The 24,565-nt window shown below is 40.8% G+C and overlaps 1 long non-coding RNA gene across 1 annotated transcript; it reads right to left on the bottom strand.

The window, feature by feature from the left end:
• Positions 1-20,171: 20,171 nt before the first annotated feature.
• On the bottom strand, positions 20,172-20,843 carry LOC120321708. Its single transcript, XR_005561407.2, has 2 exons — positions 20,541-20,843; positions 20,172-20,478 (listed from the first exon to the last, which is right to left on the bottom strand). It is a non-coding gene; the product is annotated as an uncharacterized LOC120321708 (long non-coding RNA).
• Positions 20,844-24,565: the final 3,722 nt, after the last annotated feature.

Here is a 24,565-nt window from a genome sequence, read left to right as displayed (position 1 = left end):
TCATCGATATTTCATGTCAAAACCCAGGGGTGTACTTATTAAGAGAAAGAAAAAAAACTAATATGTATAAAGATAGATTACTGCCAAAACTTTGTTATGTATCCGCGCACAGCAAAGACCTGTGAAAACGAGAATTATGCCAGGCAGGAAGCCCGGACAGCGGCAGCCATCAATTTTTACAACTTTAAATACCAGCAGGAAGTAACTTAGGAATTCAGGATCAGCTCCCCTAGAGCAACATTTCGAATGGCAATAAGAAAAAAGTCATAACAAAATTTTACGACAACTTTGGCGGCGTTTTCATTTCGCTGCTGCTGCTGGTCCGCCAAAAAGTAGATGGAGATGAGTTTTCTCTTGTTTTTTTTTTTGCGTGGGATACGAGATTCGGGATTCGGTATCCGGGATTCGGGATTCAGGATTCGGGATGCGGATGGATGGACTGGATGCCAAATGCAAAACAAAGGCAAAATTACCGAAACGCCAGAAGAAACGACGTATTCTAATGGGTGCCATCCCGCTGGTTTCATCTCCTTCTGGTTGTGTTTTTTTTTTGTATTATGGGAAAGTGTGGGGCATATAATAATCATCTATATTCATGGATTAGGATTCAATTTTTATGCCACACGCGAGAAGGTGAGACGGAGAAACCTGCCATAGAGAACAATGAGGGTTAAATTGAAAATAAAGCGTTGCCCAAAAGAGCGAAGACACAGATACCAAACAAAAACGATGGACGAGGAGAAGGAGAAGGAGGAGGAGTGGAAAAAAATTATTCAAAAATTTATGCAAGAAAATATTACCAAAGAGCTAATAATTTTCTCCATCCAGCGTTTCTGGAAAGGTGGCAAAAGCGCCGCGTGGGGGCCGCCAGGGGGTGGTGGGTGGTTTGGGTGGGTTTTTCCTTACCCCGAGTCTTGTATTAATGAATAATATCGCGGCTAAGGCAAAGGCGAAAACGCGCACTTCGTTTTTTTTTTTTTTGTGGCGCGCCACAGGGGTTAATAAGTAATCTGCATTTTTTGACATTTATTTATGTCTTCAAATATGTGCGTGGAGTCGTCCTCGTTTCTCGTTTGTCGTCCTTGTTTCTCGTCCTTGTTTCTCGTTTCTGTTTTTATCGCGTGGCCAAAGAGCAAGGGAAATCTAACAGCTGTTCAAAGTGTCATTAGAGCAAAATATGCCCGCTCCATCTTTAATTTTCATCTTCTTGGAAAATGCGAATTATACGCCGCCAGGATGTATGTGCATATATTTATCTCTGTCCCTCTTCAATCTTTCATCTTCAATCTTTAATCTTTATTCTTCCATCTTCAAACTTTAATCTTCCATCTTTAATCTTCCATCTTTAATCTTCCATCTTCAATCTTCCATCTTCAATCTTCCATCTTCAATCTTCCATCTTCCATCTTCCATCTTCAATCTTCCATCTTCCATCTTCAATCTTCAATCTTCCATCTTCCATCTTCCATCTTCCATCTTCCATCTTCAATCTTCAATCTTCAATCTTCAAACTTCAAACTTCAATCTTCCATCTTCCATCTTCCATCTTCAATCTTCAATCTTCAATCTTCAATCTTCAATCTTCAATCTTCCATCTTCAATCTTCCATCTTCCAGTTTCAATCTTCCATCTTCAATCTTTCATCTTCAATCTTCAATCTTCCATCTTGAATCTACCATCTTCAATCTGCAATTCTTATTGTTTTCATTTGATTAGCCAAGCGTCTTTAAATGGACATATTTATTTAGTCTAGTTTAGGTTGTACAAATTTGCTATTTACGTGGTTTCATCGGACTTTAGTTACATTCATTTGTACATACGTGTCTGCACAAATCTATATTTACGATTATGGAAGTTTATGGATGTTTCTCCTTCGACGTTTTAGTGTCATTCAGCGTTGGGCTGTAAAGGGCGCATAAAATGGTGGGGTTGGGTGGTGTAATGTTGTAATGTGGTTGGCGCAGTCCTAATGACAAATGCCCATATGAAATGGTCACAAACGCAGGTCCATGCCCCTTCCCCTTCCCCTTCCCCCACCCCTCGCCGCACTGGTGAAAGTGAAATTGTCATAAAAAGTGAAAGGCAACTGGGGAACTTGAAGGGGGTGGCGGGTGGGTGGTGTGTGAATGGTTGGTTTTCATATGTCAAGGTAATTTGGGCGCACTTTTTGCACCCGCCTCGTTTTATGGGCGAATTCAAATAGTTCTCTTAGCCACGCCCACACGCACACACATGTGTAATTACTTAGTTTATTATATTGCAAGTATCAAAGTGGACCAGCCCCACCCCCTCTCCATGCTTTTTTTTCGGTACTCCCCCCACCCCCCGCTGGAGGACCCTACCCACTTTTATAGTTTGGCAAATCGTAAAAACTTTTACAACATTTACATGCAAGGCGAAATTCAAGTGGAGTAGCGAGGGGTAGGCGGGTAGAGGGGGTGGAAATGGTGTTGGGGGGAGGCAGGGTTGCCCTGTGTGCCAGAGTTGTCGCCGCAAAAGTTTGCACTACAGTTGCGCTCTCTATTTGTCTTTTGCCTCCAGTTTTAGCCTCTCCCACTCCACAATTTTCCGCCCACTTTTCCACAGACGATGCTTTTTCAATTACTCAGGTCTGCCACCACACCACCCCCACCCCCACCCCTCCGGGAAAACCCGCCCCACTCCACCCCCCTTGGGCCAATTGAGTCGCCACTTAAGTCGCCTGACCAAAAAATCATTAACTATTTTAATTTCAGTTTGCAAATTCCATGCAATTTAAATTCGCAATGGCAGGGGCGTGGTTTTAGCCCCTCTATATACATATATATATATATATAGTATATGTGTGTGTGTGTGTGCGTGTTCACTTTAGCCAAAATGCTAAGCAAATACAATTACAGCGTCTAAGAAAAAAGCCAATAATTAAAAATGCACAAAACCAAAAGTGAACACTGCCCTTCAAAGCGACAGAAGAAGAAGAAGGACTAAGATGTTTTGGCCGAGGAAAAAGTAAAAAATGCTGAAAATTCGGAGAGAAAGGGAAATTGAAAGCAGTCAACTGGATGGCAAAGAGTCCAAAGTAAACTCATTTGTTGGCTTAGCTGGCGAGTTCGAAAATGTTCCGAGAGCACTCTGCAAACTTCAAATAGATTTCAATTCGAATGCTTAAAGTTTTCAACTGATTTTCCGCAAGGGTTTTAGGCTCTAAATCGATTTGATGCGCTGGCAACACTTTTTGGTCACTTCTTGAACCCTTTTTGGTCACTTTTTGGTTACTTTTTAGTCACTTCTTGATCACTTTTTGGTTACTTTTTGGTCACTTCATGATCACTTTTTGGTTACTTTTTGGTTACTTTTTGGTCACTTCTTGATCACTTCTTGTGTACATAGTAAAGTTACTTTTACAATCATATTTCCGCCTGCGTTTTTCCGGCTAATCTAATCGAAGGCGGACATCGACGACTTTCCACCGAGGTTTGTCCCCAAAAAACAACAAAACGGAAGCGAACGCAAACACGGAAAAGGACACGGCATATTTTCCACGCAGTTACTTGCGTTAATTTCCACGGCATAAAGCACTGGCAAACAACAAGAGAACAAGAAAATAGACAAAAGGCCACCGCGGCGGGAAAAGCGAGGAAAATACAAAAAAAAAAAAAAAGGGTCGTCGGTCGCTTCCGTTTTGTCTCACGCGTTTTTATTTACTTGGCGCGTTTTTCTCATTATTTTGGTCAGGTGGCTTGAGGTTTTCAATCCTTTTTTTATTTTTTTTATTTTCGGTTTTGAACCCCCAGCTATTTTTATGTTGCATACTTTCCGGTGCGGTTAGCTGAAGGGTCACAAAAAACCGACCGAATGGTAATAATTTAAAATTAAAATTTTCTTTTCTGTTGCTGCTGCTGCTGCTGCTGCTGCTGCTGCTGTCCCGTTGCTTAATCGGATAATGCGAATTTTTGTAATCGAAGTTTGTCGAGTCCTTGTAGTTCAGTTGCCTCCTCTTTCCCCCCAGAATTTGCCTCCTTTTGGTATTTGCATACCCTTTCGCACGGCACTTTGATTGTGTGACGCGGCTGAATGGCATTTCGTTGTTAGTTCTACTCATGATAACCTTAGAAATAGTTGTCTTTTGTGTGCTTCCAAATCACCAATACATGTAATACTTAAGTCCTCGAACTTTGATGTTTTTGAACATGGAGCAATCCCAATGTAGTGTGAACAATCGGCAGGGTATTTGCGTCTCGGCTTGCAGAATGTATCTTCGCTGCGCCTTTCCTGTGAAGTTTACTTTGGTGTACATGACTTGAGTCAATATATGCAGTATTTTATGAAAAGTTAACCCTTTTCTCGATTTGCATGTCGCGGCACAGACGAGCCCGCAAACCACCATTTTCCCACCCACCCAGCGACTTTTGTTTTAATGTCAGCGACGTCGCTGCTCAATTGTCTAACATTATCTGATTTAGCGTTTAATGCTTAACCCTTGCCGACACACGCTTCGAATAAGTTGGGAAGCAAAAAAAAAAAAGAAAACGTACCAACAACACACACACACAGAGAGGCGCAAGGATAACGAATTAAAAAATTAAAAATCGAAAGGCAACGACGACAACGAGACGACAACAAAAGGTGGAAAAAAAAAGAAGAGAAGTGAACCGAAAGGGGTGAAATGTGATTAGGCCAAGGGGGTGGTGGGTGTTGGGTGGTTGGGTGGTTCGGTGGTTTTTCCTGATATACCGCCGCTGATTAGGCAGCGCTCCAGGGGAAAAATCGAGGAGGTGGTGGCGGTGTTGGTGGTGGGGGAGAAAGCATAATTAAAACTCGCAGCGCCGTGTAATAAATGCCAAGGCAGGCACAGCCAATAAATAGCAACAAGAAAGGAAAGACAGGATGCGGAACTGGATATAAGCAACCCTTTTTCTCGGCAAGCAAAACGACTACGACGCCGACTAGGACGACGACCCACCACCGACCCTCGGAATAAAAGAAACAATCGAATTTTAATCAATTCGCACACCGTCCGTCGTCATTTGCATTTGCATCTCTCGGCGGCTTTGTCTCTAGGCAACCAAGCATCCCATCCAACCCATCCATCCATCCAGGATTACAAAACGCAGGAGTCCAGGAGTCCAGGAAGCCAGAACTCCGGTTCACTTCACTCGAGTTTCCCCCCCCCCAAAGAACTCAAGAACTGTTATGCTCTATGGGTCTAATTCGGATCCCTCGATTATTTCACGCCCTCGAAATGCAAACCGCTCGAGGAAGAACTCTTCAGAACCTATAAGATGGGTTCTAATTGGAATTGAAAATCAATGGCACATCATTATTCAAGAACAAAAGTATGGGCTTATCATTGGTTATTCAAGAACAGAAGTATCTGCTTAGCATTGGTTATTCAAGAACAGAAGTATCTGCTTAGCATTGGTTATTCAAGCACAGAAGTATCTGCTTTGCATTGGTTATTCAAGAACAAAAGTATCGGTATATCATTGGGTTTTTCTCTTCCTTGGAATAATTATGATCGGTATTGTTAAAACATTTAACTGTCCTGCGACTTTCTTCTTTTTTAATTTGTTTATAAGCGATATAACCGCATAGTGTCACGTGGAAAATCAAAGCTTTGGCTAGGGAAAATTCTGCTGCAGTCCAGTTTTTCTTAGCCATGCATTGTTGTGGACCATTTGCTTTGGCAATTTCTATTCATTGCAACTCATCAGTCGCCCCGTCTACATATTGCACTTGCCTTCTTCTCGTCCTATATACAAGTAGAGTCATCATCTGGTTGCGTCTCCATTTCCATTTTCCAGCTACACCTGTTTGTTATTGCGGCTCATCATCTTTCGACTGGGAAACGAACCCCCCCCCCCCCCTTGCAGGTTTTCCATGGCCATTCTTTTGCCCATCCGTGTGGCAGTGGTATGTACGTACTACGTAGCCTCAATTTCCTCGGAGTTTTCCATTTCCATTGCCTGTTTGGTCGTCGTTGCTGCTGTTATTTATAATTTTCGTTTATTTGCATTCGCATCCAATTTGTTTGTTCGTACCTGGTCTTCCTGGTCTTTTCGCATTTTCCTCGGCTCTGTCGTCGTTTTTTTTTTTTCTGTTATTTTTTTTTCCTGTGCAGAAGGAACGGCAGCAAAGCCCACTTTGGATTTCCACACACATTTCCACTACTTTCGACTTGTATTTTTCCGGGTTTTCTGTCTGACTTCAACCATTTTACGCCATTATCAACGTCATCGTTGCTCTCGTTCTCATTCGTTGGCATCTTCTGTTTGCGTTTTGTGGATCGTCTACACGGCGAGAAATATTAGTCGAAAGTTGTTTTCCTAAGCTCACATTGCTGGGCATTTTCATCAGCATTGAAGGCAGCTCAATTCAATTATTTTAATTTATAAAATGTAACGTATAAAGAATAAGAAATGTAATGTATAAAGATAATTAGTTTCTTTGGGTGCATTGAGCCTGGCATTGTTGGGTTTGGCTTGGCTCACCTTTGCCGGTTCTTGTCTCATTGTTGTCGCAGCTATACCCCTCTTACCACCTATCTCCTCCCCCTACTGACTGAATTTTCCGCCGTATGCCAGCCAGGCAGCCACCCAGTTTCCCAGTTTCCCAGTTTCCCATTTCCCAACCATACCCTGACCTGGCTGCCTGTCCAGCTGTCAGGGCATATTATTGGTGTGCGGAAAATGTTCGCGTAATTGGAATGTTGACATTCGCATTTTCAGATGGGGGGCTTGGGGCTCCTCAACGCCGCTCCAGAATCCGGGCATCCATTTGAGTGACAAGACTCCTATCAAAGTGCATCCAATGACGCCGAACAACATGGATATTGCCTTCAGGGGGGGGGCAGCCGGAAAATCTTGGCGTGTTTGGAAGAGTGAGACATCAGCCGGCAAGAAGAGAGTCCTGTTAGTCCTGTAAGTCCTGTTGACTTGCACCCTGGTCGTGACATTGCTAAAGCTTCGACAACTTGTCAAATTACCTTGAGCAGGCCGCCGGGCGAGCACATTTTCCCTCCGCATTTTCCCGCACACACTTTCCTCCGCCCACACTCGCTCGTTTGTCAATATTTAAAATTGAAAAATACAAAAATACAAAAAAAATACACCCCCTGTCAGGTATTTCATATCATTTCAATATCATTGATGTCAAAATGCTGCTCGCTCTGCTAATGTGCACATCGCGGAGCAAAGACAAAAAGCCAGTCAATGAAAGCGGGCATAAGTAAGCGATTTAAATGGGGTTCGAATTTGCAGATACCCTGTAAAAGGAACACAATTAATATAAATGCGAAAAATACGTATATACGAAATGCTGTTATTTGAAAAACTAAGCAAAACCAAGCAAACTAATAAATCAAAAACTCAAGCTAAGACTGAGTATTGGAATATCTGCGCACTTGAATGCATACCCTGTAATGGAGGAAACCTTTGAATTGGTTCAGTTAGGTTAAAAATATAGGTGGGGTTATGAGAAAGACACCACAACGACAACGACAACGTTGACGACAATCGGAAGACACCCTTAGACACGGAGTCACCAAAGTCACCGGGGGTAACCATTACCGACATTCATCCATCCAACCATCCATCCATCCATCCATCCAGCCATCCACCTATCCATCGCATTCATTCAGTCGTATGTATATTTCATATGGATAGGGAAATGGTAATGGGGAAGGCGTCTTAGCATTTCTCAATGTACTCGAAAACGATTTATTAAAAAATATCTTTGGCACGGCGGCGGCAGCCAGGCAAAACAACAAGCAAGCTTATTAAAAATTTATTACCGAGCTTAAAAAATGTTACCCCAGTCGCCTGTATATCCTGCATATCCGTGTATATATATATATACATTTGTTCCTTGGAACCCGCAGGGCATTTCCCTCAATGAGAATTTAGATGCGGGGTGGCGAGCACCTTCGACGACAGTTGAAAACAAAAAAATGCCGGGGGCTGAGATATTGAAAGGTATTTTGGCTGATTTGTTTGAGTTGGAAATTTAATTTACAACTGTAAATGGTTTTAAGCGGCGAGTACCAACCGTGGAAATGGAAAAGCCTCTGGCCAAAAACTGACGAGCCATTGAGCTGAAGTATCAGAAATGTGGAAATGCGCACCTGGAAACTTGGAGCAAGCTAATAATCGTGTAATATGGAATTATTTTATTCCAAAATAAAAGCAGAATGTATATATTTACGTTTAGAAGTCACAAAAGGCATCATCTATGAAGGAACTAATTTAATGATTAATACTCCAAAGTCCTAATGAGCAGACGCCCAAATGTGACCTCGAACCCTGGGCAAAATGTAATCCTTTCATATATGTATGAGCCTATGCCCAAGGCCATTAAATGACATATCAGTGGCTGGCAGAGCTGTAACCTTTTTTGTTTTTTGTATTTTTGTGTTTTGGGCATTGGTCATCATCATCATTAGTAATGAGCGAAACCCAAAATTGAGCCACCACCATCCCTACAAAGATACATATATATATATATCTTATATATAGACAAAGCCCATGATTCCGATTGCGATTGCTATTCCTATTCCAAACACTGTCTCAAGTCCAAGTCCAATGACAAATGATCAAATGTCACACATAGAATTTAAAGTAGCTGCAGCTGTGCGGGGATGTGGATGTGGATATGGATATGGACATGGATGTGGATATGGATGTGGACATGGAGTGGAATTTCTTGAGCTGGAGGTGGGATTTTTTATATGTGTGGATGGGGTTATTAGCCAGGGGTTGGCTGCCACTATTTTTGATAACTGAAACTCATCAGCAGCGTTGTGTCATCATTTTTATGATTTAGCCCAAATGATGAAACGAAAGCCCATGAAGGCTTAAGTGTCAGGCACACATGAGCGTTGGGAATGGGGTTTTCCTTTTTGCCACGGCAAGCAGTTGCTACAGAGGGGAGGGGTATGGGGTAGGGGTAGGGGAAGGGGGTGGTGTGCCTGACACACACATGTGGCGGTAAGCTCCTAGGCATTTTTCAATATTTGACAAACATTCGGTGGTGCAGTGCTCCATTTACAGGCGGCCACAGTGCCTATGAAAAATGGCAACTTTGACAGCTTGACACTTGAGCCACCGAACCCAGAAAGTCCTTTGGCCACAGTTGCGGTCAACCCAATAGAACTTGAGAGCATATTTATTTATAGCGAAAAACATATTCCAAACAGCTATGTTTGGAAATATTTTATGCAAATCGGTTAATATTGTAGTTATAGATTTAATAACAGAACTATACATATAATTTAATAAGCAATTGAAATGTACAGCTTTCTCCTGCTAATAAGCGGGTTTTTCTTCTAGTATATTTCGAGTATATATTATTGACTAGAGCTGTGAAACTGGCTCACACATGCAGTGCTCACAGAAAGTGGAATGCTTTAATTTTAACGCTCTGCCTCGCCAGTTGAGCAAACGTGTTTACGCTGCTCGCCGTCGCATTTGGGACAATCTTTTGGGGTTACCGCATTCTTGGCGCTCTTCCTTTTTCCAACTCATACGGAAAACGGGAAAACCGGAAAACAGGAAAACCCCCACCCAGCCAAGGAACCACCCATTCCGCTGGTGATTGGCTGATATTTTGACAGCCAAACGTCACAGTTGACAGCTGAACCATTTGTCAAGAACCCGGTGGCCCCCAACTCCGAAGCTTTAATTAGTCAATTTCTGGGCGGGATTGGCGGTGGGCGGTGGGTGGTGGGTGGTGGTGCTGGCTAAATACAGATGTCTCTGGCAGTGAGTGTACGAAAATGAAGACGTCACTTAATTGGCAGCAAGTGGAGCGAGTAAAAAAACGAATTGTTTAATGTAATAAATAAATAACTAGATGATACAGCGGCGTAAATAAATAAAACTTTATTTGTATTATATTCCAATTTTTTTTGGATATATTTAAGATGAACAATAGAAGAAGGCTGCACTTAACTATTAATTGTGAGCGAAAATACTATAATATTGACTAACTTTCCATCTATTCCGGGGAAAATGCTGGCTCGTGTTGTTTCTTGCACTCATCATCTGCGTCTTCATCTGCAGCACCTTGTATCAACTCATTAATTTCTATTTCTGTTTGTCTTCTTGGGCCCAACAGAGAGTGCAACGAGCTCTGGCCCCATCCAGAGGCGTCTCCTTACCCCCCTTTACCCCCTTAACCCCCTTTGCACCCTATGCCCACTTTGCACCCTTTGCCCCCCTTTGCCCCCCTTTGCCACCTCTGTAAATGGGGGTTAGCTGGCCCCCGCTTGGAAACCCCTTCGCTTTAAGGACGACCTCCTCCTCTTGGGCGCTACTACACATATCTGAAATTATACTTTGTCCTTTCTATAACAATAATTATTATTTTGCTTCAAGCATCAGCTACAGCTACAGCTACAGCTACAACGAGCAACGAACAAGGAAAAAAGCAGTGGTGTCGGCTGAGAGGGGGGTTGGCAAGGGGAAGGGGCTGCCCCAACAGTCAGCCCCAAACAATCAGAATGCTCTCTGTGAGAAAGGGGGTTTTTTTTTTGGAAGGGGGGGTTGGGCTGTCGGAGACGCTTACTGGGCAGAGCCAGCAAACACTTAAAAATGCTAAATAAAACATATTCCACTTACACATACAACTGCACACACACACACACACACATGGGGGCTCCGTGGGGTTTAGAGGGGGGGCTAGGTGCCAGCTCACAGGTGCCGCTTGTTAAGAAGCAACTCGGCATGCACTGCGAGAAATTTGTTTACAAACTAACAAAGATTTGCTAAATTTAAGTTTTTTTGTGTAATATCTATTAGTGCTTGTATTTTTTTTGTTGAGTGAGCATTTACTCATTTAGCATTTTTAAAAAATATAATAATTTATTTCTCTGAATGTACGTACAAAAACAGCTTGGCTTGGCAATACGTTTCTTTTTTTTTTTTTTGCATTTTGGAATGGGTTTTGGGTTTTTGAGTTGGGCTTGGTGGGCTTGGGTTATTTGCAATTCATATACAGCAGACATTGCACACACACACACACACACACACACACACGCAGTGGAAAAAATAATTTGCAAAAGTAGCGTCGTGTGACAATTGCCGAGGCTCAGACCCAGCTCCAGCCCCGCCCACCAATGCTGGCCGCCCCCTTTTTGGATCTTGAGCCTAGGACTTTCTGGCCAAAAGAAAGAGAGAGAGAGAGAGAGAGAAAGAGAGGGAGAGCGAGAGAAAAATACAACTGAAGCCTGCTTTTCGTGCCCAACTACAGTTGCTGTGTTGTTGCTATTTGAATTTTGAGGACATTGTGATGAGGCTTTAGTTTGCAAATCTCTTGCACACACACACACTAGCGCACACACACACACACAGCGAAACGAAACGAAACAACAACAGCAGCCAAAGATGGGCGCCCTTTTTTACAGCCACCCAACCATTTGCCTAACGCTACTTCAACGCTTGATATCACATAGCCATGGCCAGAATTTCCCATTTTCCCATTTACCATTTCCCATTTTCCATCTGCTCAGGTGTGTGTGTGTGTTTGGTCTGCATTTGGCGTTGCATATTTTTAAGGGGCATCGCCTATTTGAATGCCCGGCAAAATCAAGAGAAACTATTTTATTCGCTTCCAAGTCGGGTAGTTCTATAGTTTTGATGAAAGTTTTTCTGATGTTTCCAATAACAAAAATATTTCAAACTAAACCAAAATTTCTCTATTATTTTTTCTACACCCAAAGATTTTTATATTATTTATAGTTACGCCTTTGGTATTCTTTATTATAGATTTTTTCTACTCATATTTATCACATCATATTTTTCATTTATAATTCTTCAGACGTTCCTCAATACTTTTTGTGATAATAATTCTGCGCCCGCCTTTCTAAACACTTGGCGCGAAAAAAATCATAGGAGCTTGGTTGGGTGGTGCAAGGTGGTGCAAGGTGGTGCAAGGTGGTGCAAGGTGGTGCAAGGTGGTGCAAGGTGGTGCAAGGTGGTGCAAGGTGGTTGCATCATCTACGTGGTGCAGGTGTCACGCCCAGTTTGGATTGTCGAGTGCGCTTATGGCTGTCAGGACGCCCATAACATTGTCATCAACATTAGTTTGTGTATGTGTGCACATTTTACGCCTGTGTGTGTGTGTGTGTGTGTGCCCTGTAGTGCGTGGAATGGCTGCTAGGTGGCGTTTTGCCGTTCCCTTAGCATTTTCTTGTGTTTGCAGCTCGCGTTGCTGTTGACATCGTCACGAAAATTGGTGCAAAATGCTTCAGTTTGGTTCACTGTGCCTTTTGGCTGCACCGAAGAAAATAAACTTGTACAAATAATGCATACATATGTATGTATATTCATTGATTTGCCATAGCATTCTAGAATTATTAGTTTATAATTGTACAATTTATGTTAATTTATTTGAGCAACCTCTGTGTGATATGACAGTGTAATATATCCTTGGCTTGTTACAAAATATCGGTAGTAGCTGAAAGTAGGCTACTTGCACACGGAAATTACTAAGACTGTCGCACAATAGAGTGGACCAATAGGAAAAATAATTGAAAGAAAAAAATCTTTTTAAATGTAAGTAATAGAACTATTTATTTAAATACCAAACTTGTGCATTATTCACACCAGATGGAACTTTATAGCAGTGTTGTCAGTGTCACACGGAAATAAATGTTTTTCTTGAGGAAATTCACAATTTTTGTTTGTAAATTCACGGTATAAATCATTTTCCTCCTTACCAACATGTCCAAAAAGCGAATGTTAAATAGTTATCCCCTGGGCTTAGCATTAATCTCGGGTCCTTCTTAACGCACTCGCACACATAATTAAACGTTGACTATTTGTAATTTTTAATAAGACAGGCAGGTTGCTGCTAACATCCCCATTCCCAATTCTAATGTTCCCCCCTTTTCCCCGCCCGTTGCCACACCCCTTTTGGCAACGACAAAGCAGCGCCCATACACAATATAAAATAAGCATGAATAATTAGAATATGTTAAGTGTTTGGTGGGTGATGTTAGGCGAAATATGCACCGCATATGTTGTATTTATATATATACGTACAGTCAGTGATTCAAGCCACGCCCACTGCCTCTCACACGGACATGTTTATACATCTAAATATATACATACATATATATATATAAATTTGTATGTGTGTACAGGTACTTGAGTGGTGGCCCACCTGACTTTTTGTCATTCAAATGAAAACTGTACATACGTTGTCGTCATCGTTCTCAGATTCTTTGTCGTCACAGTCATCATCAACAGCTCAACATACACACACACACGCATACACTCACACATATGCAATTCTAACACACACACCCACACAGTGGCACCTGCTCTGATTGCTTTGTTCAGCACTTTTTCACATTTTTTTGCTCACAATTCCTTTTCTCTGTTTCAGTTTTCTGCATCTTTTTGCATTGCATACACTTAGGCGCGACATTTTCACTTGGCTGTGTGTGTGTGTGTGTGTTTTTTGCCCATGTGGGTGTGCGTGTGTGTGTGTGTGTGTTGCATAGAAAAAATTTACAATGCAATTGAGTATGCAAATATTGCCTACTTGTCATGTAGACAAATACACATTCAGCGCTTTCTTGCTCCCTCTCCTTCTCTTTCTCTCTCCCCCACCGTCGACTGTCTCATTCACACACTGTCCCATACATATGCAATAGCCGAGATGCATATGCATGTGTGTGTGTGGGTGTGTTTGTTATTGTCAGCAGCCCGGCATTGTTATTGTTGCAATTTTCGAAATTAAAATAACAATATGGCTAAATCTTAGTGAGCACAACTGTACTGCGCTTCCTTCAAATATAACGATTAAAACAAGAGTAACTAAATAAACTATATAAAATGCAGTAACTTAAGAAATATAATGATAAAAACTATATATAATATACCAACTTAATAGTCTACGACCCAGATATAAGCCATACCTTAAGCCATATATATACATAAGATATAAGGGATACCCTTGCATATTCAAATGAGAATTTTTAAATTCAATCTCCTTCAAGCAATTACCACTGTGAAAGTACTCAGGTTTAGCATCCTGTCGTAGCTGACATTTATGCCATTGCCATTTTATTTATTACAAATTGTTTGCTATTAAAAATGTATGCTGGCCAAAGTTTGTGCTTCGAGTAAATCATTATTTTGAGGGATATACATAAGATGGGGAATTTTTTTTTGTATTTTTTCTTTGGGGTGCATATGCATATAGAATGTCAAGAAATTAATGGCACTTGGCGGAATTTATGAGCATTCTGATATTTATGCGTCTTTTTCGTGAGAGGTCCTTGGAGACCCGTAGCTCGATATATATTATTGTTCAAAGACTTTACACAGTCATCGCAGCCCAAGCAAATGAAATGCCCACCCATTCCCATTTTTTATTAATGGCCTTGTTAGGGTTTCTGCAGTTTTTGTTTTTGTTTTTTGTTTTAGCTTCCGTATCTGGTCAGTAAAAAGGGTTTTTTGTTTTTTCCTGTAAGCAAATTCAATTTACAAAATTAGTGCTTGTATGTGTGTGTGTGTGTGTAGGTAATGCAATTTATTCGGACTCGTAATAAAAATTAATAACGAAAACGTGTCGGGCCAAAAGTTGAGTTGCTATGCGCCACTAATATGACTTGGCACAAACGAAAAAATATCATAATAATAATAATAGGAAAAGGAAAAAGGGCTGTATTTTGTACAGGAGCTGGTTAGAATGGGTCCGGTTAGTGCTCTCACATATTGTCTATCTAATAAAAATCAAACAAATTATGCTAACAAACAAGATTTCATTGCTGCCGTTCGTTCGTTTGTTCCCTTTTTTTTGTCGCCCGGTGATTTGCTCAATAACCCTTGTAATATAAACACAAAACCCACATATATAAATACCCACACACACACACACACACACGACCGACATGACATGACTTTCTTTTTGGCAGCAGTCCATCAGGGCGCAAACACCAAACAGCAAAGGAAAAAAAGGACATGACTTGAAAATCACTTAATCTACTTGGCCAGCAAAGAAACCAAACAAAGAAATCGAAAGCGAAGCACAAACTGAAACTGAAACTGAAACTGAAACCCTTTTGGCTTGAAGGATTCCCCTCCAAGAAAAGGCCAAGAAAAAAGGACAAAAAGGAAGCACATGCGGGCAGCAAAGTGAATGCACTTAGAGAAATTTACAGCGAAATGGGGGTTTTAACTGTAACAAGCCATAGCAACTGCTGTATATCTGCCATATTTCTTTTCTTACTGAAAAGGCAACATCTTTTCTACAGTGCATTTTTTTTTCTTTTTTGCTTCTTTTTGAGTGGGTTAAGGATAGGGGGTGTGGGGGGGTTTAGCCGGAGGACATCCGCACTGAATAAACAAACCATGACAACGGCATATTTCACATATGAGCCAAGGCGGGCATCAAAATTATTGCAAATCACTAAAACCAACAAGGACAACCAAAAAAAAAAAAAAAGCCAGAGAAATTGCAACCAAGGGGCAGCAGCCCAAAGAAAAAAAAAGAAAAAACAGCAACCAAATTGGCGAAAGGGGTTGGCCTTGTAATTGAATTCAATCAAAATTGTTTGGTCCATCAAACAGACAATTACAAGCAATACATTCTGCCACACATCCCAGCGAATTGGCAACAATACGGGTTCGGGTTGCGAATGGATTGGGGGATATACATATATATTCCACCCTCTCTATAGAGCATATATAGAGTTGTCAGTAGTCCACACACGAAGCAACCAGGAAAAATCACATTACGATGGCTGGGAAACCGAGGAACACACACGTAGACAAGCAATTTGTCAATCGCTCGATTTGATGAGCTTAACATTCGCATTCGCATCCGCAATCCATAAAAATCTAAAACCCACAATACGCGGGAAATCCCCGGAACCCTCATGATAAAAAAGAATGAACAACCAAAGAGTTGCAATTTATCGAAGGAAAGTTAGCTGTTGGAAATTGGGCCAAGCTTTTTGTTCTAATTTGTGATCGTTTCAAGAGGGTTTAATTTTAAATATAACTATTTTATTTTAATGTTAGTAATAGGAAGAGAATTTAAATTATTTGCTGTTCCATTCGGCAGTCTAGTTTGCAACCCCTGCCTGCAGTTCACTTTATCGTTTGACCTGCTGACCCCCTCCCAATTATACGAATATCCACATGGCCCATGACCTCTCATTCAGCCTTCTACCAACCGCCACCCGCGTCCCGTTTTCCGCATCTTACGGTCCATTTTTTGTGCAAAATCACTTGACCAATTTGTCAAGTGGCAGTAAAGCGTGTGGGTCTCACTTTTTCCGGGTTTTCGGCTATCCGAGTATATTTCTTTTATTTTTTTCTATTTTTTTTTTTTGGGGGGTTGACGACGCGCTCTACTTTGTCGTCATAGTCGTCTTGTTTGCGGTGGTCTTTTGAGAGTTTGCCATTATCCTTGTTACAATTTGCATGCATTGTGGTGCCATTCGGCAATCAGCCACACCCTCATTTTATGCACAGCAAGAAACTGGCACGCATTTGCAATTATTTTGCATATTGTGTGAGGTACATAAGTCTGAAACTAAAATGCCTATTTAATACAATTCAAACCTAAAGTACACTAACATACTGTTTCTAAGTTAATGGTATGGTATTATTTTCCTTTGTGTATGTCAATCTCAATATCCAGACCCTTTTCGTTAGGAAAACAACTGAAAAGAAAACCATTCATCCATTTTCTTTGGGCTATCGAAAGCCGGCGCCTTCTTAGCGAATTTAGTGATAAAAAATCCACTTGTCATTGCCATCCGAGCCCATAACTTTCCCCCTTTGGACCTTAACCCTCTGGCCACTTATGTATGCCCGGCTATTTGCTTATTTTTTATGATTTTATTAGCTGCAAAAACAAGCAATTCTGCAACAATGTTTATTGGTTATAGTGTTCTTCAGGGGATCCAAATAAAAAGCAAAGAAAAACCAGAAAAAAAAGGGGTTCGCTCTTTGATGGGCCCAGTAAAAATCATAAGCGTGAGTTATGCCTTATGCCCGAGATTTGCCAGATCTTCGTGTGCGTTTTTGGGGTTGTTGGCCTATATGTTCTATGTGAATGGCATCTATAGCTTTATACAATCGACTTGGGTCCAATGTTTGCCAACGGTTTGCCAACGGCAAATTGCGACAGCGATTTGGCCTGATTTGTGTGATTTGATTTCATTTGATTGTGTGTAATGTAATACGAGTGAAATTGTTGCAATTCCCAGCGTTTTGCGCCCCAATTAGATTGTCTATTGAGCTCTCGGGTTCAAAGCCATGCACAAGCCATACAAATCAATCAGGAAATTATTAATAGACCGTAATTTATTAAGTCGCGGAATGAAATCCTTTTAGGTTTAGTTATCATAGTTAAAGGTTAAGCGTAGGATTTCCTTACTGGAATGCCAATAAATTGAGTTTCAGAATTAAAGTCGCTGTAATTACAATGTTTGTTTTTGGGGTGGTTGGGGTTGATCCCTGTGACCTTTGGTCGAATGTCTTGAAGACATCTTTATGTCCAAGCCGTCGGATGGCTCTTAATTGCACAGTGACCCTCCGGGGCCAGGTCATCTACTTCGACCCCAAAAAAAAAAAAAAAAAAAAAAAAATTGGTACCCAGAATTCATTTGAGCCATGGCCATTTCATTAACTGGCCCAAGGCAAACCGAAAACGCTGCGGCGATTAGTTCACAGTCATAACACACGGCCAATTTCGTATTTGTACAACCTGTCCCGCCCCTCGAAACTATAAAATTTTATGACTTTCTACAGGCCACTGTCCTCCGTGCCCACAAAAACACATACAGAACACATACACAACATACCGAACACACACTCATACACTCGCGCTCAATTGGTTTGTGTTTTTTTCCATGTTTGCAGGTAGTTTAAGCCCCCCCAATTTTTCTCCACTTTTCCACCCAAATTGCGCAAAATGTTAACAAGCAATTGAGCAGACAAACAAACAACTGTTGCCGAGGGTTGAACTAAAAGTGGGTGGCACTGCGTTGATTAGTTTAACGCGTCCAACGTAGCGGAAAGTTGCGACGTCTGCTCATTAAATTGAACCAGCCTTATTAGTTTGAATGTCCTTGCCGCCCCATTGGCCACCCACCCATCCCCCAACCGTGACTGCTATAAAATGTAATTTTATATTAAGCCAAGCTACTTCATCTGCAGTTGGCCGTGTGCGGTTTTTATGGCCTCTAAACGATCGAGTACAATTCAGCACACGGTGGAAATTATCTTGGTTTTTCTCGTTTTTTGATTGATCTTGCGGAGCTGTTAATTGGTACACTGAAACTCAGACTGTGAAGTGCAAAGAGCAATTTGTAATATTAATATTATTACCAAGTGGTTTAATTTGTTCCTAGTGACTTAGAACTGCTCATATAAAGTGTTTCTTAAAGGTGATTCTAATACGCACTTCTAAGGTGACATAGCTCTCTTTCAATCTTTTAAAAATCTTTAAAAATAGCAATACGATCATATTAGGTCTGAATACCCAGGGTTTGGTTATTCCCAACTGATTTTTCACATAGCAAAATGAAAGAAGAAAAAGAGTTGGGAAGACAGCGAGCTTAAAATTCAATATTGACACTTTGCACAAGTTTGTGCGCTTCAGTTTCAGTTTCAGTTTATCCACCCGCCGGCGCATAATAACTGTCAAAAATCTTTCAAATTTTAATCAACTTTATTTTTGGCCCAGACACACGTCCCTTTCTCCTTATTCTGCTTACTCCTTTCAAACTGAAAAGTTTGTTGGCTCCTTTTTTCTTCGTGGCCAAACAAACACACATATGAACATTAATGTAAATGTGCGACGAAGGATGCAGCTGCCATCTCATTCTGTTTACCAGCCAGCCAAAAGTATTAAAGACGCATTTAATTAAGTTGAAATTGTTGGTTGAGGTTTTGGGTGGTTAAACAATCAGCCAAGTTTCCGGCCCAGGTAATCTTCGTGATGCAGACGCCCTGATTCTTGACATTGGTATTTTCTGGTGACATATTGATGGAACGTATGGAGCACACAGCAAGTAAAAGGGGTTTGTTTATTCACTGGCTTTACCTTACCCACATTTAGTTCTGTTTAAATTTCTTGGATATTTTTTACTGTCCGTAGTTTGTATGTTGCAGCACCTCCTTTTGACCGCACTGTACATTTTGTGCCCAAGTCCTCGAGAGCCAAACTCGCGACAAGAGCAATTACAATAAGGCCACTCCCTCACTCCCTGCCATTCCGCCAAGATGCCACAAACTTTGATATATTGTCAACAATGTTTGGCCAGCGCTTGGGACATCTACCAACTCCCCTAATATATATATACGTGTAGTATACTCTATATATAAAGCCCCCTGATCCCCTTGATCCCCATCGACATCGCAACTTCGTCTCGCGTCTTGTGCATGCCAACAATAATTTTTGATTAAAGATGAATTTTTAATTTAATGTATCTCACAGATAGAGACGCAACCGTTGGCCACGGCCACGGCCATCCGTATCCGTATCCGTATCCGTGGTAAAAGAGGAACGATGAAAAACATCAGGGAAATGAGGGAAAAAACGCACGAAAATGTTTTTTAATCTCAACGGCAAACGGAAGCGGAAATCAAACGACCAGAACAGCGGCCGAAAAAGCTAAAGCCAAAAAATACAAAAAAAATAAAAAAGCTGAAGAAGTGATGTAAGTGGTGGCATACGATTTTCTGGGGTGTGGGGTGGGATTTTCCTTTTCGTTCATTTTTTTGGGGGGTGGGGTGGGGTTGTGTGGCAGCAGCGACCAAAGTATCAAACAAAATTTTTAATGTCTTCGTCCGAGTCTACCGCTTTTTTTTTATTTTTTTTTTGGTGTCTTCTGCCTGGGCGCCTTGTTAAAAAGCCCGCGAAATTCTACAGCCCAAAATTCCCACCCTCTTCGGGAAACGGCCTTTGATTTTTTCCGAAGTTTTTTAACTTTTTTTTTTTTTTTTTGGTAACTGCTCTTCTTCGCTTGGCTCATTAGGAATTTTTCTTCGCCAGTTTGTTGGAAAAGCGATAAAAATTTTAGAGGCCCCCCGCCAAATGGTGTTTAATGATTTATGAATAATCGCCATTTTGCATTTGAGTGGTGGTAAGTCAGTCAGTCAACGCACACACCCAAAAAAAAAACCAAAAAAAACAAAAAAAACCCAAAAAAAAAGTCCATTTACACGTTTAGCTGGAAAAGGTGAAGGCTACTTTTTTTTTATTCAATTTTATACTGTTTGGCAGGGGATGGCTACAATTTTTCAGGTCTTATCAATGTTTTGAGCGTTTTTGTCTATATTTTGATTAGAATTATTTTTGTGGGAAACACTGTCTTTTCGTTGAAATTACAATATTTCCACTTGGGAGTTAAATATTTTTGACAAACAACAGGCGTCGAATTTTGAACTGCTGCTGATAAGTTGACGACCTTCGCCATCAAAAGGAAAAGTGGACGGTTTTTGTGAGGCATCGTTTGGAAGTTAAGAGTTTTTTCTAATTAAATTCAGTGCAAGGCATTTTATGAAGCTATAAAATATCAACCTTTAAACACATACATATGTAAGTCAAATATTAACAATGCCAGTTGCCCTTCCTTCAATCCTGTTTAACATCCGATGAGGCATCCCTAAATCATCAATTACCCACACCAGTCATTTCCCCAGCGGCTCACGAGATCAATTTCGATGCGAATCAAATTCAAAATCGTACAAGTCAGCTGCCATTTAACTTCTGACAGAAAGGTCTTAGACACAAAAAAGAAAAACAAACCAAAAAAAAAAAGGAAGGATAATAAAAGTATCAAGTCACACACATGTCACACACGCATTTGCCTATCAAAAAGTTTTGATCTTTGATTGTCTGGCTTGGGCTTTTTGCCTAATTTGCGACACCGAGAAGCCCATTCCCATTCCCATTCCCATTTTCCATCTAGCTGCGGCAGTTACCTTAACCCTCGGTTGCCCTCCATACGCTAATTTCGCCCCACAGACGCTCAAACGCTTGGAAAACGCGAGAAAACCGCATGCAAAACGCGTCACATGCAGTCACTGGGGAATTAACGCCGCACACACACACACACACACGCGACCCTCACACTCCGCACATATTTTGCATGCACTGGCAGAAACTTATACCTCCCAAGTAAAGGAAATTAAAAACTTCAGTAAGGAACTTTTTAAAACATACATACATACATGCACTGCCTATTTCTTAACTTTACTTTCAAAATTAAGGTATGTTTATTTTAAAGGCATTTCTCCCAGTGCACTCGTCTGTTGTCTAAGCTGGTGGCAATCTCCCTCCCATTGACGACACCCCCGGCTTTATTCGCGCAATATTTTTCTGATAATAACAAATTCGCGAATATGTTTATCTGCGTTTTCATTGCCGTCTGTTTTCCTTTGCGTTTCCTTTTTCCTTCGTCTCCCGATTTTCTCACGTCGCTTTTCTTTCGGGCATTTTTTTATGTTGTAAGCGAGTATGCGAGCTTTCGTTTGGGGTTTTTATTTGGATTTGTCCTTTCCGCACAGGTCTTCCCGCCTTCGTTTATTTTTTAGCGTGCCACTAATTCCATTTGAGACGTAACGAAAACGAAAATGACATCAATTTATTTGTATATTGTTGTTTACTTGTTCCCCCATTGTATTGCCCCCGCTTTCCTGGCGTTTTCCATCGCTTTTCATTGGCCGGGACCGCCCCTGGCTTTTCATTTCTTGGTGACAATATCTTGAGGGGGCGTTGGATAAAAATAGAAGAGGGTACAAGATGCCATCGCCCGCCAATTGTTTGCCAAAGTCAGTTAATTGTGTTTCCTCCTTTCTTTTTTTTTACCAGCTGCTTCTTTGCTTTTTACTATGTTTTTTTATTACTATACTTTCTCTAGTGAGGTTTTAACATTAGCCCTTTATCCTTTCATATCAGGGATTATTGATCACTAAACATTGTGAATGATAATTGGTACTATAAACATTGTTTTTAGCGCTTTAGTCGCCGTTCAAAATGCATTAAACATTAAAACATTTTTTTATTATCTATTAGAGTCGCTGAGATTCCCTTGTGCGTTTTGCATTTTATATCTTGATTTTTTAACCATTTTAACCATTTTGACATTTGCTTTTCCCATTTGCGGCGTCTTTGGGTTTTAAAATGCAAACAATAACAACAATTACACCCAAAGGATCAGTTGAAAAGTCAATAAACTCTCGCGGACAGGATATATTGGAAAACGGGAAAAATGGTTAAAATGGGTACAAAAAAAAAAAGAAAGAAAGGAAAACGCGAAACCGCAAAATAACCGCAAAAAGTAAACAACGGCGAAGAGCTTACTTCATACTTTACCCTTCCGCAACGCCCCCGATAAAAAGCCACTATATATGTTTGTGTATATATATATAGATGTTTCTCGCCCCTTTTTCCAAATGCCCCCGTGGCGCAACCTTTTCGGGAATTCTTCTTTTTTTTTTTTTTCTCTCCGTTATTTACAAAAACCATAAATCAATTGGACACGCCAAACACACCCAGACAAACAAACAAATGCAAATCTATTTTTAAATGCGAAATAATACGGAACCCAAAAATAAAGTGGTCGGGGTGATGGCGAGAAGGCAACGCAGAAGACAACCCCTGAGGTTCATGCGTTGAAAATCGCGAAAAACCCGAGAAACCAAGTTAAAAAAGGCTGAAAAAAAAAATATACATGCAGAGTAAGGAGGGCTGAATAAAAGTACATGGAGTGGAGGTGGAAAACTAAGGAAAAGCGGGGCTGGTGGCAGGACAGTGGGCAAAAGGCCACGCGGGAAAAGCCGCTGATACGACATGTGGGAAAAGTCGAAAAGTCGCTGGTAAAAATCAGGATGTAATAAAGTAGGCGACTATTTAATACACTATACCCACTGAGCTGTTAAATAAGAAATAATCTGTGTGTCTATACAAATTTTAGCTGATTAAAAATCATTTTTTTAAGTTTAAGTTTGTTGAAGATAAATGCTTGTCAATATCTTAGTGATACAGAAAATGAAGAGCACTGCAACTCGAAGCGTATGGGGCATTCAAATGATTGCAGAAAGTTCAGAGAGAAGGACGTAAGGTGTGGTAAGGAGTGTGGCAGATCGACGGCTGAAGATGCGCCGCCCGCTGGCAATAAAAGAAAAACACGAACAATAAAAATTGTACATTTCACGGGCCCAAAAAGTGAGAGGAAAGCTGAGGAAAAAAGCTGGAAAAAGGGGTGTTGTTGCAGGCGCGCCGTGAAATGACACACTTTAAGGTCGAGTTGCGGTCTACCCAGAAAAAAAAAAAACGAAAAAAAAAACCAGAATAATAATAATAAAATAAATAAAACAGCAGAGTCCACTTCGTTTTGCCCAACGGGGCCTTCAGATTTTCTTTGCTTTGCCAGCCCGAAGGAGAAGGAAATGTGGAAATGTGGAAAACGTGGGCGGAGGCGGGGCGGAGGCCATTGTAACATTAGTTTTGATAGACTTGCACGCATGTCCTTTTCGCCATCCTTGGACGTCTTTTTGTTATGCAAACAAATCAAGCGCAAGAAATGCCAGACACAAATCTGATTTCCGTTTGACGGCCTTTCCACTTTGAGAGCCCCTCACATCTAAATACCTTAACCCTTGGCAAGCCCTCCGTATTCTTTGGGTGGCAAAGTGGCTGGCTTATTGGCTTTCGGAAAAGGGTTCCCATCTGGGGTTCCTCAAGGACTACGGACTACCTACCGTATGCTAAGCAAGTTCTTGCCACAGCACTCCTCAATAAATGGCAGGGATTACATTTCTTGCAAAAGATATTCGTTTGGAGGTTCGTTGAAGAAGAACTCAGTTAGCCAAGCGGATGTGTTCGTAAGCTTTTACTACATAATCAGCATATAATTTGAAAGCTAAGAAAAATAAACTTCCATTGATAGCTGAATATAGAAAAGTAACTATATAAGATAGATCCTCTGACGCAAAAGGATCTTACTGGCAAGAAAACTCGTGCAGAATTCGCAGTGGAAAGTAGTTGGTGCTAAAACGCAGGACTCGACAGCGAAATGTATAGATAGGGGTAAAAAGCAAAGAAAAAACAAAAAAAAATAGGAAAAGAACTTGGGAGAAAAAATTGATGGTGCGCACTTATTCAAATTAGCATAAATCAAAAGAATTTCCAGTGCAGAGAAATGCAAAAGAAAGCTACAAAAAATGGAATGGGGTGGAAAATGGGGAAATATAATTTTAAAATCCAGGGTGTAAAGGTGCTATGTAGCTAAGATATAAGATATACGACTTTAACTAAACCAATTTGGTTGTTAACCAATTGAAATAAAAATATATATTTATATATTTTAAAAATATATATATAGTCCTAGCACTTGCCATTAATTATTTATTCAAAAAATAATTTAATATATTTTACTTCTGATACTTAAAGAATAGTATTCTTGTTTGAAGGGTTCGGCTTCTTGCTGGATTCTGCCTATACCAGTTTCATACGCTTTTCCCAACCGATGGAAAACCTCGAGGACTTTGCGTCGGAAAACCTCGAAAGTCCACGTCCGCTTTTCCAGCTTATGTCGTTCCTGTGTGTGACTAAC

Source organism: Drosophila yakuba, chromosome X (genome assembly GCF_016746365.2).
Source record: "Drosophila yakuba strain Tai18E2 chromosome X, Prin_Dyak_Tai18E2_2.1, whole genome shotgun sequence".
Classification (NCBI taxonomy): Eukaryota; Metazoa; Arthropoda; class Insecta; order Diptera; family Drosophilidae; genus Drosophila; species Drosophila yakuba.
This window is presented reverse-complemented; position numbering and strand designations above follow the sequence as displayed.